The sequence below is a fragment of the Myodes glareolus genome, chromosome 11, assembly GCF_982192425.1.
Source record: "Myodes glareolus chromosome 11, mMyoGla1.1, whole genome shotgun sequence".
NCBI lineage: Eukaryota > Metazoa > Chordata > Mammalia > Rodentia > Cricetidae > Myodes > Myodes glareolus.
The window spans coordinates 35,624,634-35,643,108 of NC_142036.1; the positions used below are offsets into that span (position 1 = coordinate 35,624,634).

Genomic DNA, 18,475 nt, shown 5'->3' on the forward strand with positions numbered 1-18,475 from the left:
AATTTTTTGTACTTTGAAGAACTATATGTTTGGGAGTGGGACCCCCCACATGAAAACACACATTGATCTTGCTGTTGTTCCAGTCTTGTTTGTGCATGCATTTCGAGAAGAGACTGCTTCACAACAGATTTTCTGATATTTTGACTTCTAAAATATTTCTTCCCTTTTTTTCTTGGATGTTCTTTGAGCCATAGAAGCTGGAGCTGTAATATAGGTATGTCTTTGGGGTCCCACCTGTAGCTAATAGATGTAGTCTCCTAATGTCTTCTGGGAGCTTCGCCCTCTGGGTGAGTCTCCTCCAAGGAAGCTTGTTAGCTGTGCACCCACAGCCACACATGTATACACTAGAAATTACATGGACTTGGCAGGTTGTTTGTGTGTGTATATGTGTACATATGTGTGTGTGTATGGATGTGTAAGTGTGTGTGTAACGATAAAAGAAAAACAGATTGCCATCTTTAGAGTGGGGGAATGGGACAGGTTTGAGGGAAGGAAGCCAGGAGTAGCTGGATGAAGCAAAGGGAGGAGGGAACGTGATGTAATTCTAATTAAGTTAGAAACAAATTAAAAAACCAAAAATTATTTACTTATGTATTTACTTATTTATTGTGTGTGTGTCCACATACTACAAAATGGATGGAGGTCAGAGGACAACTTGGAAGAGTCAGTTGTTTCTACCTTGTGGTCTCAGGGATGAACCCCAGTTGCCAGTCTTGCTGTCAGCCCTTTTACAAAGCCGGTGAGTCACCTTGCTGGCTCTCCACTCTATGTATATTTGAGACAGGGTCTCTCACTGTCCTTGGAACTCTCTGATTTAGCTAGGCTGGCCAGTGAGTGATCTTCATGAATCACCTGTCTCTACCCCACCCCATCGCCCAGTGTTGCCCTTACCATGTTATTGTGCTTGTCTTCTACTTGCGTTGTAGGATTGGACTCAGATCCTGATACTTGCACAGTAGGTATTCCCCTCTGAGACAGAACTTCTCTACTTTTTAAAGATCAAATATGTTAAACCAAAATAGATGTACAAAATGAGATTATTGGCCAGCCCAAGAACATGTGTGTGATAGTGGTCCTTGGAATTTCTGCTTTTTAAAAATTTTTTTGTTATGATTTTTTTTTTTTTTGAGACAGGGTCTCTCTGTGTGGCCCTGGCTGTCCTGAAGCTCACTGTGTAGACCAGGCTGGCCTCGAACTCAGAGAGCCACCTGTGCTGGAATATGGTGTGAGCCACCACCACCCAGCTTAGAGTTTGTTTAATAATTGATACCATTTCTTTTTAACCATGATTTTTTCTATAATTCTTTAAAATCTCATATAAAGTCTTGACAAGTAACATTTTTTCTTAAAGTTCAAAAATTTCCATCCTTTATTTTGTCTTTTTTCAGTTTTTCACTGCTTCTGTTTCATTTTGAGGAAATCCTAGCGTATTCCCTCCCCGAAGCCTTTTTGAAGTATCGGGACCTCCAACTGTCTTTTGTCCACATCACTAATATTGTTTTACTAATGCCTTTACATTGGCTTAAAATGATCTGGATATATTTCTTGAAAATTTCCAAGTAGGTCACAATAAAGTAGAAAAGGAGGTAAGGATTAAGCCAGTAGCCTGTCACCAAAATAGAATTGACATGATGTTTTTATCTTGTAAGACATCACATTTGAATATTGTCTTTTTATCTGGAGACGTGTGTTCTGTGTCCTGCCATTAAAGTGCTCCAGATGACTGGCTCCCATCGACAGTGCAGTTCAGCAGAGAGCACGGCACGAGAGTGCTGGTTTGGAACTATCATTAGTCTCTCATTGTCTGTAAAACACTTGCCCGTTGACAGAATGGATGACAACAATAGCTAAAGGGCCGTGTGTTTGTGGCTACAGTGCGGCCTCTACCTCTTTCACATGCTGTTACAGGAATTCTTGCTATTTTCTGTCTTTTCTCCCATAATTTGTTTTACTGACATTGCTTATCTTTCTAAGATTGTTGCACTGTGCTTCCATTCTGATGTTTGTTATTTTATTTCCTTTTATTTTGATATTTTGCTGTGTACAGATTTTGCTGTGGCTATTTACCAGTATGCATTGATGTTAAAATGCAAACTTGTATCATAGTAGGAGCTCCTGTGTGGGTGTGGGTTAAAATCAGGTTTACTGTCTGTGTCGTACTGTGTTATCACACAGTGTATTAGCCTGTAGCATGTGCTCAGTTAGCATTCATTTGTGAATTTTTTTTAAAAAAATATTTTTAAAGCTTCATTTATTTATTATGTACATAGTGTTCTGTCTGCATGTATGTCTGCAGGTCAGAAGAGGGCATTATATCTCATTACAGATGGTTGTGAGCCACCATGTGGATGCTGGGAATTGAACTCAGGACCTCTGGAAGAATTGCCAGTGCTCTTAACCTCTGAGCCATCTCTCCAGCCCTGAATTTTTTAATAGTAAAATCATTTAATTATTTTGAAAATTAACATTTGTTGTTTAGCCCCTTCCTTCCTTGTTTAGCCCCTTCCTTCTTTCCTTCCTTCCTTCCTTCCTTCCTTCCTTCCTTCCTTCCTTCCTTCCTTCCTTCCTGTGATGTGTTGTGGAATAATCTTTTTGTACACTGTGAAGATGTGTCTTTGACAAAGTACCTTCTGGTTGTTATAATAAAGAGCTGAATGACCAATAGCTAGGAAGGAAAAGAGGTTCGATGGGACTTCTGGGGATAGAGAGCCAGAGTCTCCAGTCTGATAGGAAGCAACATGGGCAGTACAGAAAGTAAAGGTATTAAAGTCACAAGACAAAAAGTATTTTCACAAAATGGGTTAAAGCTGTAAGTAATAAGCCTAAGCTATTGGCTGACTTTTTATACTTTATAAGAAGTCTCCATGTGGTTATTTGTGAGTTGACAGATGGGACAAAAAATTCATCTACAGTGGTGTATGTGTGTGTGATATGCATATGTATATATGTAGGTGTGTGTCCCCAGGCAAGCAGAGGGCATCAAATTTCTTGTTCTATCACTTTTCACTTTATTCCCTTGAGAAAGGGTCACTGAACCTGGAGCTGGACTAGAGGCCAGCAAGCACCAGTGACCTTGTCTCCAGCCTTATATGTGGGTGCTGGTGATCTGAATTCAGGTCCTCATATCATCTTTATGCAGCAAGTGTTCAATAGCCACTTCTGGAAAGCACATTGGTTTCTGTAAGAGCTATCAATCTTTGCTTTGTCCAACTATTGCATTAGCTTTATTACTGAGAAAATGTATTCGAAGCAGTTGTTTTATATTGGGGGATAACAGTGAAAGTATATCTTGGGAAATCCAAATGGAAGGAAGCTGTGTTTGAGTTGGTGTAGTCTGAGCTTCAGATTCTACCTAAGAACTTGAGTCTGTAAATGCATGGAAAATAAGAGCATTTTCCACTTCTTCTAAACTCAGGTTGAACCTCATTAACCTTGATGGATTATTTGTATTTATAAGAATTCCAAGCACCCTTGATCAGTGATTCCCCTTGATTTAATCTCCGCCTCCATCTTCCATTGACTTAACTCTTCATGAAAAAATTTGACTTTTAAATTCAGCTCAGAACTTGAAAGAAAATAAAAAGCTTCCAAACCCAACCAAACTAAACCAAGCTGCTGCACATAGCTTAGATTAAATGTTGAGAATAATAACGGAGTGACAACTGACATGATTATTCATAGGGAAAACACTGGGACTGTAGTTCCAGCGTGCACCTTTAACAAAGAGAGGGCAGTGAGAAAGCCAAAACCTAAAACCATGTTTAGTGCACTAGAAACAGAGGAGTCTGGTTCTTAGCATGAGGTCTTTTGAGTCCTATGTTTCTTGTACAGATCTAGTGACTTAGTTGTGAAGGGCCACTATTGTTAAGAGGATTCTTGGAGACAGAGGTCTGAAGACCTTTATTACTCCACGCATAATTCCCTGTTTAAAGACTTGATAGTCCTTTCCTAATCCAAATGTATGTTGTAAAATAAGGCGCTGTTCCTAATTTTTAATATTCAAGATGTATTTTTAAGAAAGCATAGAGGCCAAATTTATTCAACTTGGTAGAGCTTAGTCTTCCTCTAACATTGTGGCAGATGTTAAGTCTGTCAATGCTCTGTGTTCCTGTGTCTTAAAAAGGTATCTCTTGGCAGAGATACTCCACAAGTGAATACACCAAACACAAACTAGAGGGTTTAATTTAATTTCCACATCCTTCTTCCAAATAATAAAACCTAGGAATTTAAGAATTTGTGAAATAAGACAGCCTTTCTATTGTTTAACTCTCTCAGTGGCATGAAGAATTCTGTTGTCCAGAAAGTAGAGGTGGGATGAATGTCTTAGTTTTTTTTCGTTAAGGCATCACTAATATTTACATATTTATCATCTGATGATAGCTAATAAAGAAATAATTCAGAAATGAGAATATTTTCAATTTTTATTTTCTGATATCATTATTTTTGTGACAAGACAGACATAGATAGGGATAAGACTGTGTCTGCGTGTTGTGTTTGTTGTGCATTTGTGTGTGAGTGACACCTGGAGGAAACAGGATAGTAAGTGTGATCCACTAATTGTGAATTTGTAACATGAGGGCCAGCTTGTTGGGGTTTCTGTCTCACTGGGTACCCCACAGCCCGAAAGCCCCAAAGAGAATTACACACAGGACTCCATAAGATTATAAACTGATTGGCACATTAGTTCAGGCTTCTTGTTAGTCCTTGTAACTTATATTAATCCATTATCATTGTCTATGTTAGCCACACGGCTCAGTACCTTTCTCAGTGTGACAGCTCACATGTTGCCTCTTCGGTGATCTGGGCAGGAATGGCAGAGGGAGCTTCCTGTTTCCCAGAATATTCCTGTTCTCATTGCCCCACCTCTACTTCCTGTCTGGCTGACCCACCTATACTTCCTGCCTGGCCAATCAGCGTTTTAATAAAATACATTATTGACAGAATACAGATAATTCTCCCACATCATGAATTATTGACAGCTTCATATTAGTTATAGCTTGACTTAATGTCTAAAGCAATTAAAAAGATAACCTTCAGCTTTGGACATAATAGCTTGACTTGGAAAGATGGGTAGTCTGAAGCAAACAAGATGCTATGTGCAGTATATAAGTCCTTTACTACCACAGATACCATTGAGAGGCATACACAGGCTTTAAACATGCAAATTTAGCTGTTTGTACATTATGACTGCAGTCTTTATTGTTACCTTATCTTTAGAGAAATTTTAATTTGATAGCATATCATTTTAAGTGGCAAATTAAATTGTTTTTTTAGATGTTTGTTTCAAGGAGCTTTCTACAAGGGCATAAAATGAGAAAAGATTGTACTTAGCCTCAGACAAGCATTGGTATCACTGTTACACTCTTTAAAGTTTGGAAATGGTAAAATTATTTCTGTAAAATGTAAAGTTCAATCATTCCTATATATTCTGAAAACTGTTTTAGGTGCTGATAAGTAACATGACTAATCAAACAGAAGTTTGTGCTCGTGATTTTCCTCCTCAAATCCACTGAATGCATTTAATTTGCTGTATTTCACATAGGTAAAGATTGGGTTTATATCTCATGTACGGTCTCTTTTTTAAGGGGACTGCTAATGATATGATATTAGAGGCAAATCTTTGTCAGTTCTGTTTTAAAAAACAGGGTGGTTACCACCCTAATGATGTACTAGGTTTTGGCAGAAAAGCTGTAAGACTTTGTATTAGTTAGGTTTCTAGTTATAACGAAATATTAACCTGACTAAAACGGTCTGTTATGGCAGGGAAGGCATGGCAGCAGGAACCTGAGGCACTTTTCTCCCAGCAATGGGTTGGTGTCATCCATGTTCAGGGTAGGTCTTCCCTCCCTTAGTTAAATCTTTTTGGAAGCAGCCTCTTAGTAATATCCAGAAGTACTTCCCCTTGTGATTCTAAATGTTGTCAGGTTGACAGTTAACATTAGTTACTATAGGAATGTATTTTTAAAACTTTGAAATAATTAGAGATTTATTAACAACTCAAGGAATAGGAAGAGAGACTTCGGGTTTTTGTTTAAATTCCAAGTACAGTGGTGGTTTTGACTTTTTATTTTTTTGCAGTACTTTCTTCCTGTCTGCTGTGTCCTGATTCAGAAATTGGAATCCTATGTGTGCTGTTTCACAAGTTGGAAAGCAGAGGGTAGACATTGGACTCACTAAAGATGCAGGATCCTGGGAAAACTCTCAGACTTTTGCCCTGAGTGTCAGCCTTCTGGAACCTCAGTGAACTGAAAATATACTAAACACAAGGACTGCCACGTTGTAGCCTAGCTTTGAATCTGCTTTCATGCTATGTGTTTCTTTTCCAGTGGTCTCTCCCAACAGAAGCAAGTACTCTGAGGAGGAAGCTATCACTTAGACCTTGTATTATTTATATGATTTGTCATAAAGGGTCTGGCATTCTGTCATCACAATGAAAAAAATCAAAAAATTAAAAATTAAAACATAGCAACCAGAAAATAGAAATAGGCTTATAGCCTCTTTGAATATTAGGTATGGTAGTATCATAAATCAATTTTAAAATAATAGTTATTTGTATGTTAACAAATTAATAATTACAGCAAAATAATTAGAAAGTATAAAGGGAACTTTTCTGAAATCTTTCAACTTACATAAAATAGCTGAACGGGTAGGGCGTGTGGCTTCATGAGGAAGACAGATTTCCTGCTGTCACCACATTGACTCTGTCCTTATTGAGATTTGCTTGGCCTCAGTTTGGCTATTAATTTATTCATCTAGTTATCTATTGCTCTGGTTAGTTTTTATGTTAATTCACACCTGAGAAGTCTCTCTTCTGAGAGAGAAGCCTCAATCAGGTTGGCTTGTGGCCACATCTGTGAGGTATTATTGTCTTGATTGTTAATAGATGTGGGAGGGCCCAGCCAACTGTGGGCAGTACCACACCTATGTAGGTGATTGTGGCTATAGAAGAAGCTAGCTGGTGAATTCGGTGATGAACAATATTCATCCATTTTGACTAGTTCTTGATGAGTTGCTGCCTTCATTTCCCTCAGTGATGGGTTGTGACCTCAGGATATAAACCAAATAAACCCTGTCCTCTCCCTCGCTTTGGTTCTAGCATTTGTCACAGTGACAGAAAAGCGATCTAGGGCGTGTGTGACCAGGGTGTGGGGGCTGTCTCATCATATCATGTAGACATGAATGACTAAGAGGTAGCAGTTGCTTCCGTCCTCAGTTCTTTCTTACTATTGTAGATAAGGATGTTCTACTAGTCTCATATTCTTTCAATTTTTGATCATCTGGGAATATACTTTTTTCATTTTAAAGGACATTTTTGCTGGGTCTGAGGCTTTAATTGTCATTCTTTTAACCACTAGAATATAGTGCATATAAGTTTTCTGGTTTCCACTATGCTTTTGTTTTGTTTGTTTGTTATGTGAGACAGGGCTTTATACAGGCAGGGCTATCCCTGAACTCACTAAGTAGGCAAGGATGACTCTGAATTTCTGGTTCTCCTGCTTGCTTGGATTACAAGGGTGTGCTAGCATGCCAAATGTAAATGACTGGAGATCAAATCCAGAGCTTTGTGCATTTGCGTTCTATCAGCTGAGTAATCTATCAATTGAGATACACCTCAGCTCTTGTTTATGTTTTTTTCTTTTCTTTTTAACTTGGATTATTATTCATTGCATTTATTGGCATCATTAAGGTATCAATATAAAATAACAGATATGATAAACTGACATTTATGAAGGTTGATATGCAGCTTTGGAAGTTAGTCACACTCTGTAGTCCAGGGTAGTCAGGAACTCAGCAAACCAACAAAAACAGAGAAAACACCATTACCACAGAATGAATAAAGAATAAACTTGAGGGGAAGACACAGATATTGCAACAAGTCTTCTCTTTTGCTTAGCACTTTTTCTTTCAGAAATTTGTCTTGCAAATGTATTCAAAAATGTGAATCAAGAGGTTTTTAAAGGAAGAAAAAACTTGTTGGACATGATTGTACATGCTTTTAATCCCAATACTTGGGGGGGGGGTGGAGAGAGAGAGAGAGAGAGAGAGAGAGAGAGAGAGAGAGAGAGAGAGAGAGAGATGATTGCTGTTAGTTCTGGGCTAGCCTGATCTACATAGCAAGTGCCAGACCAGTCAAGGGTACATAGGTAGACTCTGTCTGGAAGAAGAAGGAAGAGCATGAGGAATAAGAAGAGGGGGAGTAGGAAGAGGAAGAGGAAGAGAAGGGAAGGAAGAGAAGGAGGAGGTGGTGGTGGTGGAGGAGGAGGATATGGAGGAGGAGAAGAAGAAGAAGAAGAAGAAGAAGAAGAAGAAGAAGAAGAAGAAGAAGAAGAAGAAGAAGAAGAAGAAGAAGAAGAAGAAGAAGAAAGAAGAAGAAGAAGAAGGAAGAAGAAGAAGAAGAAGAAGAAGAAGAAGAAGAAGAAGAAAAGAAGAAGAAGAAGAAGAATTGCAGTTACAATATTTAATGTATTTATATTTGGCAAAATTAGAGAAAATACTTTATCATCTATTTTGTCTTTGAGAGTCTAAATTTTATATCTCATTTATATTTTAGCATAACTAAGGAAAACTATGATTATAACTATCTAGTCTTCAACTTCATCAAAAACCCCAGAATAATATAATATTACCCAAGTAAACAGGAAGTGCATTGTAAGCAACTTTCAAAACTCTACACATGACAGAGACATCTGGCTTCCTACACAGTCACCCAGTGTTCTTCTGTAATGTTGGGGTATCTATCTTCAACGTGCATGCTCATATTATCTGGCAGACTTTTCAATGATGCAGGAAATTTGAAAGATTATTCCATCTATATTGGTAGTTTGTCAGTCATTTTCTTCTGTTTCCTGTAGAATGTCTGGCAGTTTTTTTCTGTGAAGCAGGAACCCTGAAGGACCATCCTGCCTTGTTTTGACAAAGTTTAGCAGTTATTTTCCAGTGGGTCCTGCATGTCCAGTTTATATAGCATACCGTCAAATAGTCTAGGCAAGAGCAGTTTCTTGCCCAAATGGCTAGCTTTGCCACAATGAGAGCAAACTACATAAGGAGCTTCTTCCATACCCATTATCTTCTTGAGGTAATTGGTGTTGCCAGGATCAGATATGTCTCACTGTCGAGAGAAGTCTAAATTCTTAATACAATTTAAATGCCATATTCTGTAGGTTTTTGAAGTGTTTGAAGATTACCTATCCATTTGAAATATATCTCTGCTTATCTAGAAAACCTAATTAACATGGCTATAAGTTTGACTATTATAGATGACTATTAATTTGTATTTCTTAACTATACACTACATTTTAAAATGAGCCATATAAATGTAATACTTTAAAGAAGAATAGAAATATATAGTATAACAAAGTTGAATTTAAGTTTGTATTAATAATCCAAAATCTATACCAATTTAAAGTATTTTGAGATTAGTAGTTGTCTTTTGATTTAAGGATTTAGATTCAATAAATCTTTCCTTTTCCCTCATTCCTATATTCTATCCCCTTTACTTCTTTTAGAAAGAAATTGACTATGACCATTAACCATTTATAACCAACCCTGTTTAAATGAAAACCATTTATAAACAATATTTTGGGAATGTTGGGCATACTTTTCTATACTACTTCCTGCTGATGGGGGTCACACTGATAATCTTATGGGGATCCTGAAAAAATGTAGAATTATGTTTAAATCTTTGTTGCAATAGTCTGTGAGGCTGCATAATCTCAGCCAATTACCTTGAAGCTGTTCTGGATGTTGGATCACTTGGGCCATCACTCCCATGGCGACCTCTCAGGGGATCTTAATTACAATTATAATTCTCTCATATCTTAGCTAGTCATATTAGGTACAGGACTTAGACTTTCCAGGATATAATCTCTGTTATTTGCCAGTTATGCATATCCAGGACATTTAATATGTTTTTCTTGATTGATGTTGTTCTTGTTGGTTCTAGTTTCATTTTTGTTTATATTATTATCTTTCCTTTCTTCTGCACAATACTGCATCAAACAACTTGATAGTTGTTCTTATTGTGAATAGTTTTATGGTAGGATTAGCACCTTCTTATTTAGAGAAAAAGGGGGGAAATGTGATGGGATTTCCATCCATTTATCCAATGACTTTTGGGGTAGCAAAGAAGCTGAGGGAGAGGTTTGTACATGCTCTCTTGCTCTTATGCTCTCTTGGGTAGTCAGAGCAGAGAAGGTGGCATAGAGATAGCTTGCGGTTGGTTGGTTCTCTACACTGCTGGGCAGAATGGCTGGACAAGGGCAGCTGCATTAGTGACAGCTTCTGATTTTTTTTATATCTGTGATCTTGTATTTTGATTGGTTGTTAGACTTTTGTGAGTTGTCACTTTAGGTAGAAATTGTGCCTTTAGGTCAGGTTATGAGTGGTGCAACTCCTTTGCTCCTGGGCCGTGTTTTTTCTGCTTACTCTGCTGCCCAGATGTTTGTGGTGTCTGCTACAAGCCGTCTTCAGCTTGTCCTGTCTTCGGGCCATGATGGGCTGTACTCTGTGAATTTTGGGCCCAAATAAATCCTCCCCACCTTAAGCTTCTGTTTTTAGGTATTTGGTCACAGCATCTTAACCTTTGAGTTATCTCTCTAGCCTTGAAAGCAAAATATTTTATATAATATATATCCACGTTTTCTGTTCTTTAAAATTTTTAAAATTTGTTTTATTATTTTACACATACAAGTGTTTTGCCTACAAGTATGTATGTGGACCATGTCTATGTCTGATACCCACAGAGTTGAGATTCAGGGTGATAGTTAGGGACAGCAGCATGTAGGTGCTGGGACTGAAACCTCGACAGATGCAACAAGTGCTCTTAGCCACCATGCCACCTCCCCAGCCCTGAATTTTCTTTTTTCAAAGCGTCAAGTTAAACATCAAGAGTTGCATGGATGAAATTATCAGTCCAATGGAGTGTGAAAAGAATTAGGAAAATATAAATGTAATTTAAGATATGTGTGTTATGGTCAGATTTTCCTTATGAATTGCTGGGACCTAGAAGTTAACCATAGTTAAACATTCTGAAGAGATATATATTTAAAATATGTATAATGAACATCACAGTTAATGAAGCAAGTTAATATTTTATTTCTTCATTTAATAAATTGAACATTATTTCTTGTACTTGTCTTAGGCTTGGTATGATTAAAAAGTACAAGTAGCTGAATGAGGCATATGTTCTCTTTGGATGTGTAGAGAAACAATTATTTTTAATCACTAAGACTCAAGGGACCTAATATTTTGGATTAGTGTCCTGTATGTGTCTCTCTACTTATTAGGAAGACAATGATAACAGTGTATGTGGTTAAAGTTATTATGCTAGAAATGGAAAGTTATATAAAACCCATTTGACATGACACTAAAGTAGCCCTTGATGTCTTTCCTTCTCTATAACTTGTTAAAAGTTTGAATCAGTTTAATATGTGTTTTGCATACGGTAAGAATTTGCTCCTGGATTCTAAGTGTGCATTCTACTTGCCATTCCTGTGCTTGAGAAAATCCTTATATATTATGGATTCAGTGAGTGATGTCATAACTTAGCTTCATGTAGATATGTTTCAAAGCTGCAGACTTGCTTTGATTGATTTGAGTTCTTTTGTTCAAAGAGGCTTGTCGTAGTTCTCCTAACTGGACAATTGGTTCTTTCAATACCAGTTCTGTAAAACACCGAAATTATCCTGACATGAGTGAGCTTATCAAGGCATACATACAGTAACACATCAGGCTAATTTCCAGCAGAGCTGAGTGGGGCATAGTTCAACTAAAAATCCAAGAATTTCAGAAGAAATCCTGTCAAATCACTAAAGGTCAGACTTATAATATTGATGCTTATTGTGGGAAGAACTGCTCTGGATATTTTTATAATTCTAGGTGTTGTTAACCTAATTACCACATCTAGGCCTCCAATAAGCATTAGATGTTGATGCTGCAGAACCCTCAGAGGCAAAGGGTGGGCATTCACCCTGGGACAACATGGCATCTCTTTGACCGCCATTAATGACAAAGAGGGAACATTAATATGACCTTTGCCTTACTTCTTCTTTCCAGATCTCTCTATCACATCTGTTTTACAGATCTGATTTGTACCCCAGAAAACCTTAGCTCAGGAGAGTGCTGGAGAGTCTTTGTTCACAGGGTCATTATATCGAAAATTTGTTGAATTTCTTTTAAATGGTAGTTTATTTATATGAAATCCTATTTCCAGTGGTTCGTTGGCCATTGTTTGCTGTAGGTGTTCTGCTTTTTTGTTTTTGAGGAACAAAGCTTTGAATGCCCACGCTTGAGATGTCATTTCTGTTAATGCCTGTGCGTTCAGATATGCACTACTCATTGTACTGTGTTTCAGGAAACTGCCTTGTTGCTCCAGTCATTCTTGGTTGGTTGAAGAGCTTTTATGAGAAATATTGTCAGTAACACTTGTGTTCTTACCAAATATTTGCAGCCAAATAATTATTCTTAAAGCAAACTTAATAAAAATATATTAACTTTAACTCGTTACGATAATTAAAATGTAAAAGTTGTTCTTTATAGTCCATTAAACAACTATAATATAAACATCTGTGTAATTTTATGAAGTACATTTTTTATTGTAGGACATGTATAAACATAAGTTCATAGCTATTACATGTATGTATATATACATACATCACACACACATAAATATATATTTGTGTGTGTGTGTGTGTGTGTGTGTGTGTGTGTGAGAGAGAGAGAGAGAGAGAGAGAGAGAGAGAGAGTATTAGCATATTGTCCTTTAGTGATAATCTTCCTTAGTTACCTGTGTGATCATGTTAAGCCCATGCCAGGAAACCTGTGAAAGTTCCAAGTGGACTTTGTCATCCCTTCAGCTAGGTTTCTGACCTTAGTCTGCAGTCTTTCTTTATCCTTTTGCACCTGTCACTCCTTGTCATCAGCAGGGACTCATGGTGTGGACTCTGTTTTTGTTCATTTCCACTCCTTTACTTGGATCTTCTCCTCTTCACATTTCACATTGCCTGCCAGTCCTCTTGTCTTTCTTCCTGTCCGGAATCTCCTGACCAGCATCATGTGTCTCCTCACTGACATCAGCACGTCTTCCCTCCCAGTCGGCAGTTCTTGTGCTGTCCTTTCCTCAGTGCCCAGCACATGGTCTTTGGTCTTAGGAATTGTAGGTAGTAAGTGTGTACCTCTGGGATGGATCTATCTGTTTATTTATTCATTTATATACTGTTTTGTTTTGAGACAGGGTCTTCCTATGTGTCATAGCTGACTTGGAATTTATTCTGTATACCAAGTGAATTTATTCTGTATCCCATTCTCCTGCCTCAGCTTCCCAAGTATTGCTATTACATGCTTAGCCAGAATGTCTAGCAAGATAGGATTTTTTTTCTTCCTGGTACTAGGTGTTAAACTCAGAGCCTTGCTTTAGTACTTTGACTCTAGCTCCTGGTTTTTATTTAAACTCAAGGTCAAGCTTTATCCTGTGATTCTTCTTCTTTTTTTCCCTACTTTCTATACATTTCTATAAATACCTGTGCACTGGTGTTTATGTAATTCCTATTTCAGGATTCTTTTCTATTTCTGACCTCTTATATAGATATTCAAGTTCTTTAGCCCATATTCAGGTCATTAATACAATGAAATAGCATTTGACTCATAGGGGCTTATGACTAGTCATTTCTATGTCAAATACCCATTTTATCTTGTAATGACCACTCTGCTTCAACTTTCCCTCTCTAAAATGTAGACATTGTAGTACCTTCCTCATCCCAATATGTCCTCTGGTTAGATATAAAAATCTATTCATTTTAAGTTCCTAAAATGTGGCATTCATCTTCACGCACTTTCTAGGTCTTGTGTGGGTTGTGATTCCTCTGAGAGGCTGATACTCTCTGGCTCACTTTGTAAATTGAATAGCTTTGGTTCAGAGAGAATAATCTGCTCCTTTCAGGCCAGAGAGTCCCAGAGCTGGGATTTGAAGTCAAACGTGTGACCCTTAATACTATTTACTTTGCTTAGACATTGTAAATAATGTGTTGAATATCTAGGGTGTTTTGTTTGTGTGCTTTTGTGCTGTAGTTTGAGTTTTGGTATCTGATAGGCAGATGTTGCTTATGTTAATGCCCATGGTTGAAGTTTCTAATAAGTTTTTTTAGCTGGCGACATTTTACAAGTATTGCTAATTCCCTGTTAGAGGGATTGTGCAGTTCATGTTTGACTCCACTTGGAGAGAGGACTGGATTATCACCCCTGTTTTCCCTGGGTTTCAGCCTCTGTCCCCCTTTCCTTTGCTGGTTTTTCTTGGTATCCTTTTATCTTACTAAATTTTATCGTAAGTTTGACTATAAAGTGTTGAGTCCTCTACATCCTTCAAAAACTCCTCAAACCTGAGGTCTTTAATATAACAATCACCATTTTCTCTCCCTTGAAGGATGAGAATAGAAATGGAATCGAGTTCTGAAAAGTTTCAGATTTAGTTGGAAGATCTAATGTTTTGGTAATGTATAAGAAGGAATTCTTAGTTAGATGGGGTTTCTATGCTTTTATAGCATTTAAGTGGGGAATAAATGCCATGAAGCTGTAGGGGCTGAGATAATTCTGTGTCTTCTAAATATAAAAAGTTCTTCCAGTTGCAGCCAGGAACTAGCATTCCTGGTTATTTGTTTACTGATGATAGAGTCCTACAAACATCACAGAAGCAGACAGATGAGTCATTGGTAAGGTTCAGAGTTGTACAGGTTGATGTTTTGGTGGTGTCCTGTCTAGACTGCCTCAATTTACTCTATTCAGGAGAGCTGGGTTGCATATTAAAAGTGGGTGAGAGATGGTAGAATATTAATGAAAGAGTTTGGAATGACCCTTGTCTAAATTGGATGGTGGTGTGGAAAATTTTCTAAGTGCTGATGTGTGGCTCTTAATTTGTGATTGAGTTGACTGTTACTCCTGTGTGATTCCTCCCTGCCCCCCAAGAGATTCAGAGCTTGTGGTAGGGATTAGGAAGCTGCCTAGTTCATCCCAGCTGGTGTTTTTGTTGATGAACAATTTAGAAAGAGTTTGAGACGTCAGCAAGAAAATGACTAAAGTGAAAGAATACAGAGATTAGGAACCCAGGTTTGGAAGGTCACCAAGAGGATGCCAAGGGAGAGTTCCTCTCCTTGACAGTAATCTGGTATAGCAACAGGAAGGGTGTCAAAGAACAGGGAACCTGGATCCAGACTATATCAGGTATCTTTTCATTACCTACAGAGTGTGTGATCTTGGACAGGTTTTTCAGTGTAAATCATACTATGCCCAGTGTCTTTCCTAAAACTACAAAGTGTGCGATTTTGGACAGATTTTTAAGTGTAGCAAGTCTTGGTTGCCTGCCACAAATTGAAACAGCATGGAGGCCTGACTATAGAATGTAGACCTGTAGACAGTTCTGCACCATGTTTAGCGTTTACTGTTGTTGGATGTGATTTAGGGGTTGGTTGTGAACATCTTCCCAACTAAATTGTCAGTTTCTTTGTTATTTACACTGTTTCTAGGAGCCAAATATCTGACACAGGGTGGTTGTAATTGCTCTTCTTTTAAGTTGTTGCCAAAAGAGACAAGAAGGAAACAAGAAGTTCACTTGTTTGTTGCTGTCAAATGTGGACTCATGTGGTTGTTGCTCATTAATAATGTTGATTTCTACAGTATTTGTAAAACTTTTAGAATAAGGGCAAACAGTAAACCACAATCACTAGAGTTTTCTGATCTCTGCTTAGAATTTTCCATGCAAGCAAGTGCACAGTTCTCAGTTTACTGTTTGATTTGGGTGGACAAAGGGGTGACTCATGTCTTCCAGGCTGCCCTGAACTTGGGCAACTGAGCAAATGCAAACCTGTTGCTCTGAACATGAACCTTGTTTTCAAGGCATGGTTATTTGTTTAAAAAGGAATTTTTGTTATAATGTCAAAATGACTTCATTTATGTGAAAAAAATTGTTTTTTTTTCCTCACAGAATATATCCTGGTTATGATTTCCCTTCTCTCTACTCCTCCCAGTTTCCTCCCCAGCTTCCCTCCCATCTGGATCCACCTCGTTTTGGTCTCGCATTAGAAAACAAACAGGCTTCTAAGGGATAATAATAAAATAAGATATAATAAAAGACAAAAGCTAACACATTGGGTTAGGATAAACAAAGAAAAGAACCTAAGGGAAGGCACAAGAATCAGAGACCAACTTGTTTACATGCTCAAGAGCTCACGAACACATTAACCTGGAAGCTGTAACATATGCATAGCGGACTTGGTACAGATCCATGCAGGCCCTGTGCGTGCTGTCTCAGTCTTTGTGAGTTTATAAGACCTTTGTTCCTGTTGATGTAGAGGGCCTTGTTTTCTTGATGGCCTATAGCTCCCCTGACTCTTACACTCTTTTTGCTTTCTCTTCTGCTGGGTTCTTGAGCCCCAAGGGGTGAGTTTTGATAGAGGCATCCCGTTTCGGGCTGAGTGTTCCTGGCTCTCTAACCCTGCATTTTGTCTGGTTGTGGGTCTCTGTGTTTGTTCCTATTTGCTACAGAAAGAAGCTTCTCTGATGATAGCTAAGCAAGACACTGATCTAGAGTATAGCAGGATGTCATTAGAAGTCATTTTATTGTTACTTTTATCTATCTTTTCTTTAAAAAAGTAATATTTGGTTTTGCTCTAGGTCCCTGGGCTATCTAATCTGAGGTTCTTGGTCAAATAAGCAGTGTCAGATATGGGTTACATCTATAGAGTGGGCCTCAAGTCAAATCCGAAATTGATTGGTTAGTCCTACAAGCTCTGTGCCGCCACTGCTCTAGTTTATCCTGTAGGTCAGACTCCATTGTAGCTAAAAGGATTTGTGGCTAGACTGTGTTTATGTTCTCTTTTATTAGCATGCAGAGTGCCTTCCTGTACCAAAGATGGTAGCAGATAGGGGTGAAGGCTCTATGTAGGCCCCAGCTCAGCTTCTCCATGTTCAATGAGTTGTGTTAGGTGTGGTCTTCAGCAGTGGGGCCTTGCTGTCATTGTGTGGAGAGTGACTATTGTCTTGGCCATAGCCTAGGTTGTTTGGTGGTTCCCATGGAACCCCTGTAGCCGACAATTCAATTAGACTAACCTAATCCCAGTACTGGAAGCTTCATTTTGTGACAAGAGATGGCCAGTCGGGGTCCTGTCTCCTCCATTATTTGATGCTTTCATTTTGATTGCCTTTACATATGTATTTATTTTAGGAAGCTTCTACTGTGTTATGTTTCCATATTAGCCCTCCAATGGCCATTATTTATAGCTGTCTCTCCCTGTATTCCCACCTTGGTCCCTCTCTCTTCCCTTCCCCACTTGATTCTCCTGTTCCAGTGTCCCCACCCATCTGTAACTATTCTTTTTTCCCTTCCTAAAGAGATCTTTCTGTCCCCCCTAGATCCTTAATCTGTACCTGTCCTCTGTAGTTCTATGGATGGTAGCTTGGTTATTCTTGTGATGCTTAGTTTTGAGCCACTGATCATGGTTAATGAAACTGAGGCTGAAAAATGCTGCTGCTGAGGCCAGAACTCTGTAAGTACTTCTAGCCTGCCTATTCTTCATTGCCTCAGGTAGATAGATGGTGTTTATTGTTTCTCTGAATCACAGCATCATTTTAGCCTGTTGGGTCCATTATTTTTTGGACCAATGGCATTTTAGAGTTATTTGTCATTTCTAGGTGTAGGAAAGTAACTGTCAGAAGGAATATCTTTTGTGAAACATTGTAAATACTTAATTTCTGTACTTATGACTGCTTTACAAAGTTTTATGAGTAAAATAACCTTGTTTTACTTGTATAAAACCGATTAGTCTCATTTTACATTCAATATTTAATTTTCTTATTATGTATCATTCATCATGTTTTAGTGTAAACTTCCAAATGTAAAAATTACCCACCCCACCCTATTTCAGGAAAGCTAGGTTTAAAGACACTTGCCTTGACTAAAGAAATGTCCTGAATAAGTTTAAGTTTATTTGAAATTGTGTACTGCAGTAGTTCATAACAGCATGAGAGAACTGTTTAGACTTATATTACATTGTTAAAACTGGAAATAACTGTGACCACTTCCCAGGGAATCTTTGAAAGGAACTTTTAAACACAGTGTTATCAACATGAGGTTTCCATCATTAATGCTCATGTTATTGTTACTGATTTATTATTTTATTATAATATGTTTCATGTGCTGCCACATGGTGAAATGCTACATAATTGCTTCTAAGAGTTTTCTAATAATCTGACATATTTTAAATCACTGACTTTGCTTTAGTTGAATAAAGCAGTAGGTAGGTTTTTACTAAAATAACACATTTTTCTCAGCACTGCCTTCTAATTTTGTGACAATTAGAAAGATATAGTGTGAAAGAGAGGTACTAGTTTACCCCAAGTTAATTTGACTGTTAAATACACGGCAATGAACCCGACGTTCTAGATTGATGGTGAATGAAACTGGGTGGTGATGGCTTTTGTCTCAGAGTGT

At 37.9% G+C, this 18,475-nt stretch overlaps 1 protein-coding gene across 7 annotated transcripts in view; it reads left to right on the forward strand.

Moving 5' to 3' along the window:
- The window catches only part of Cep128 (centrosomal protein 128), a 354,331-nt gene that overhangs the window by 88,979 nt on the left and 246,877 nt on the right, over window positions 1-18,475 (forward strand). The gene's annotated exons all lie outside the window — the stretch shown is intronic.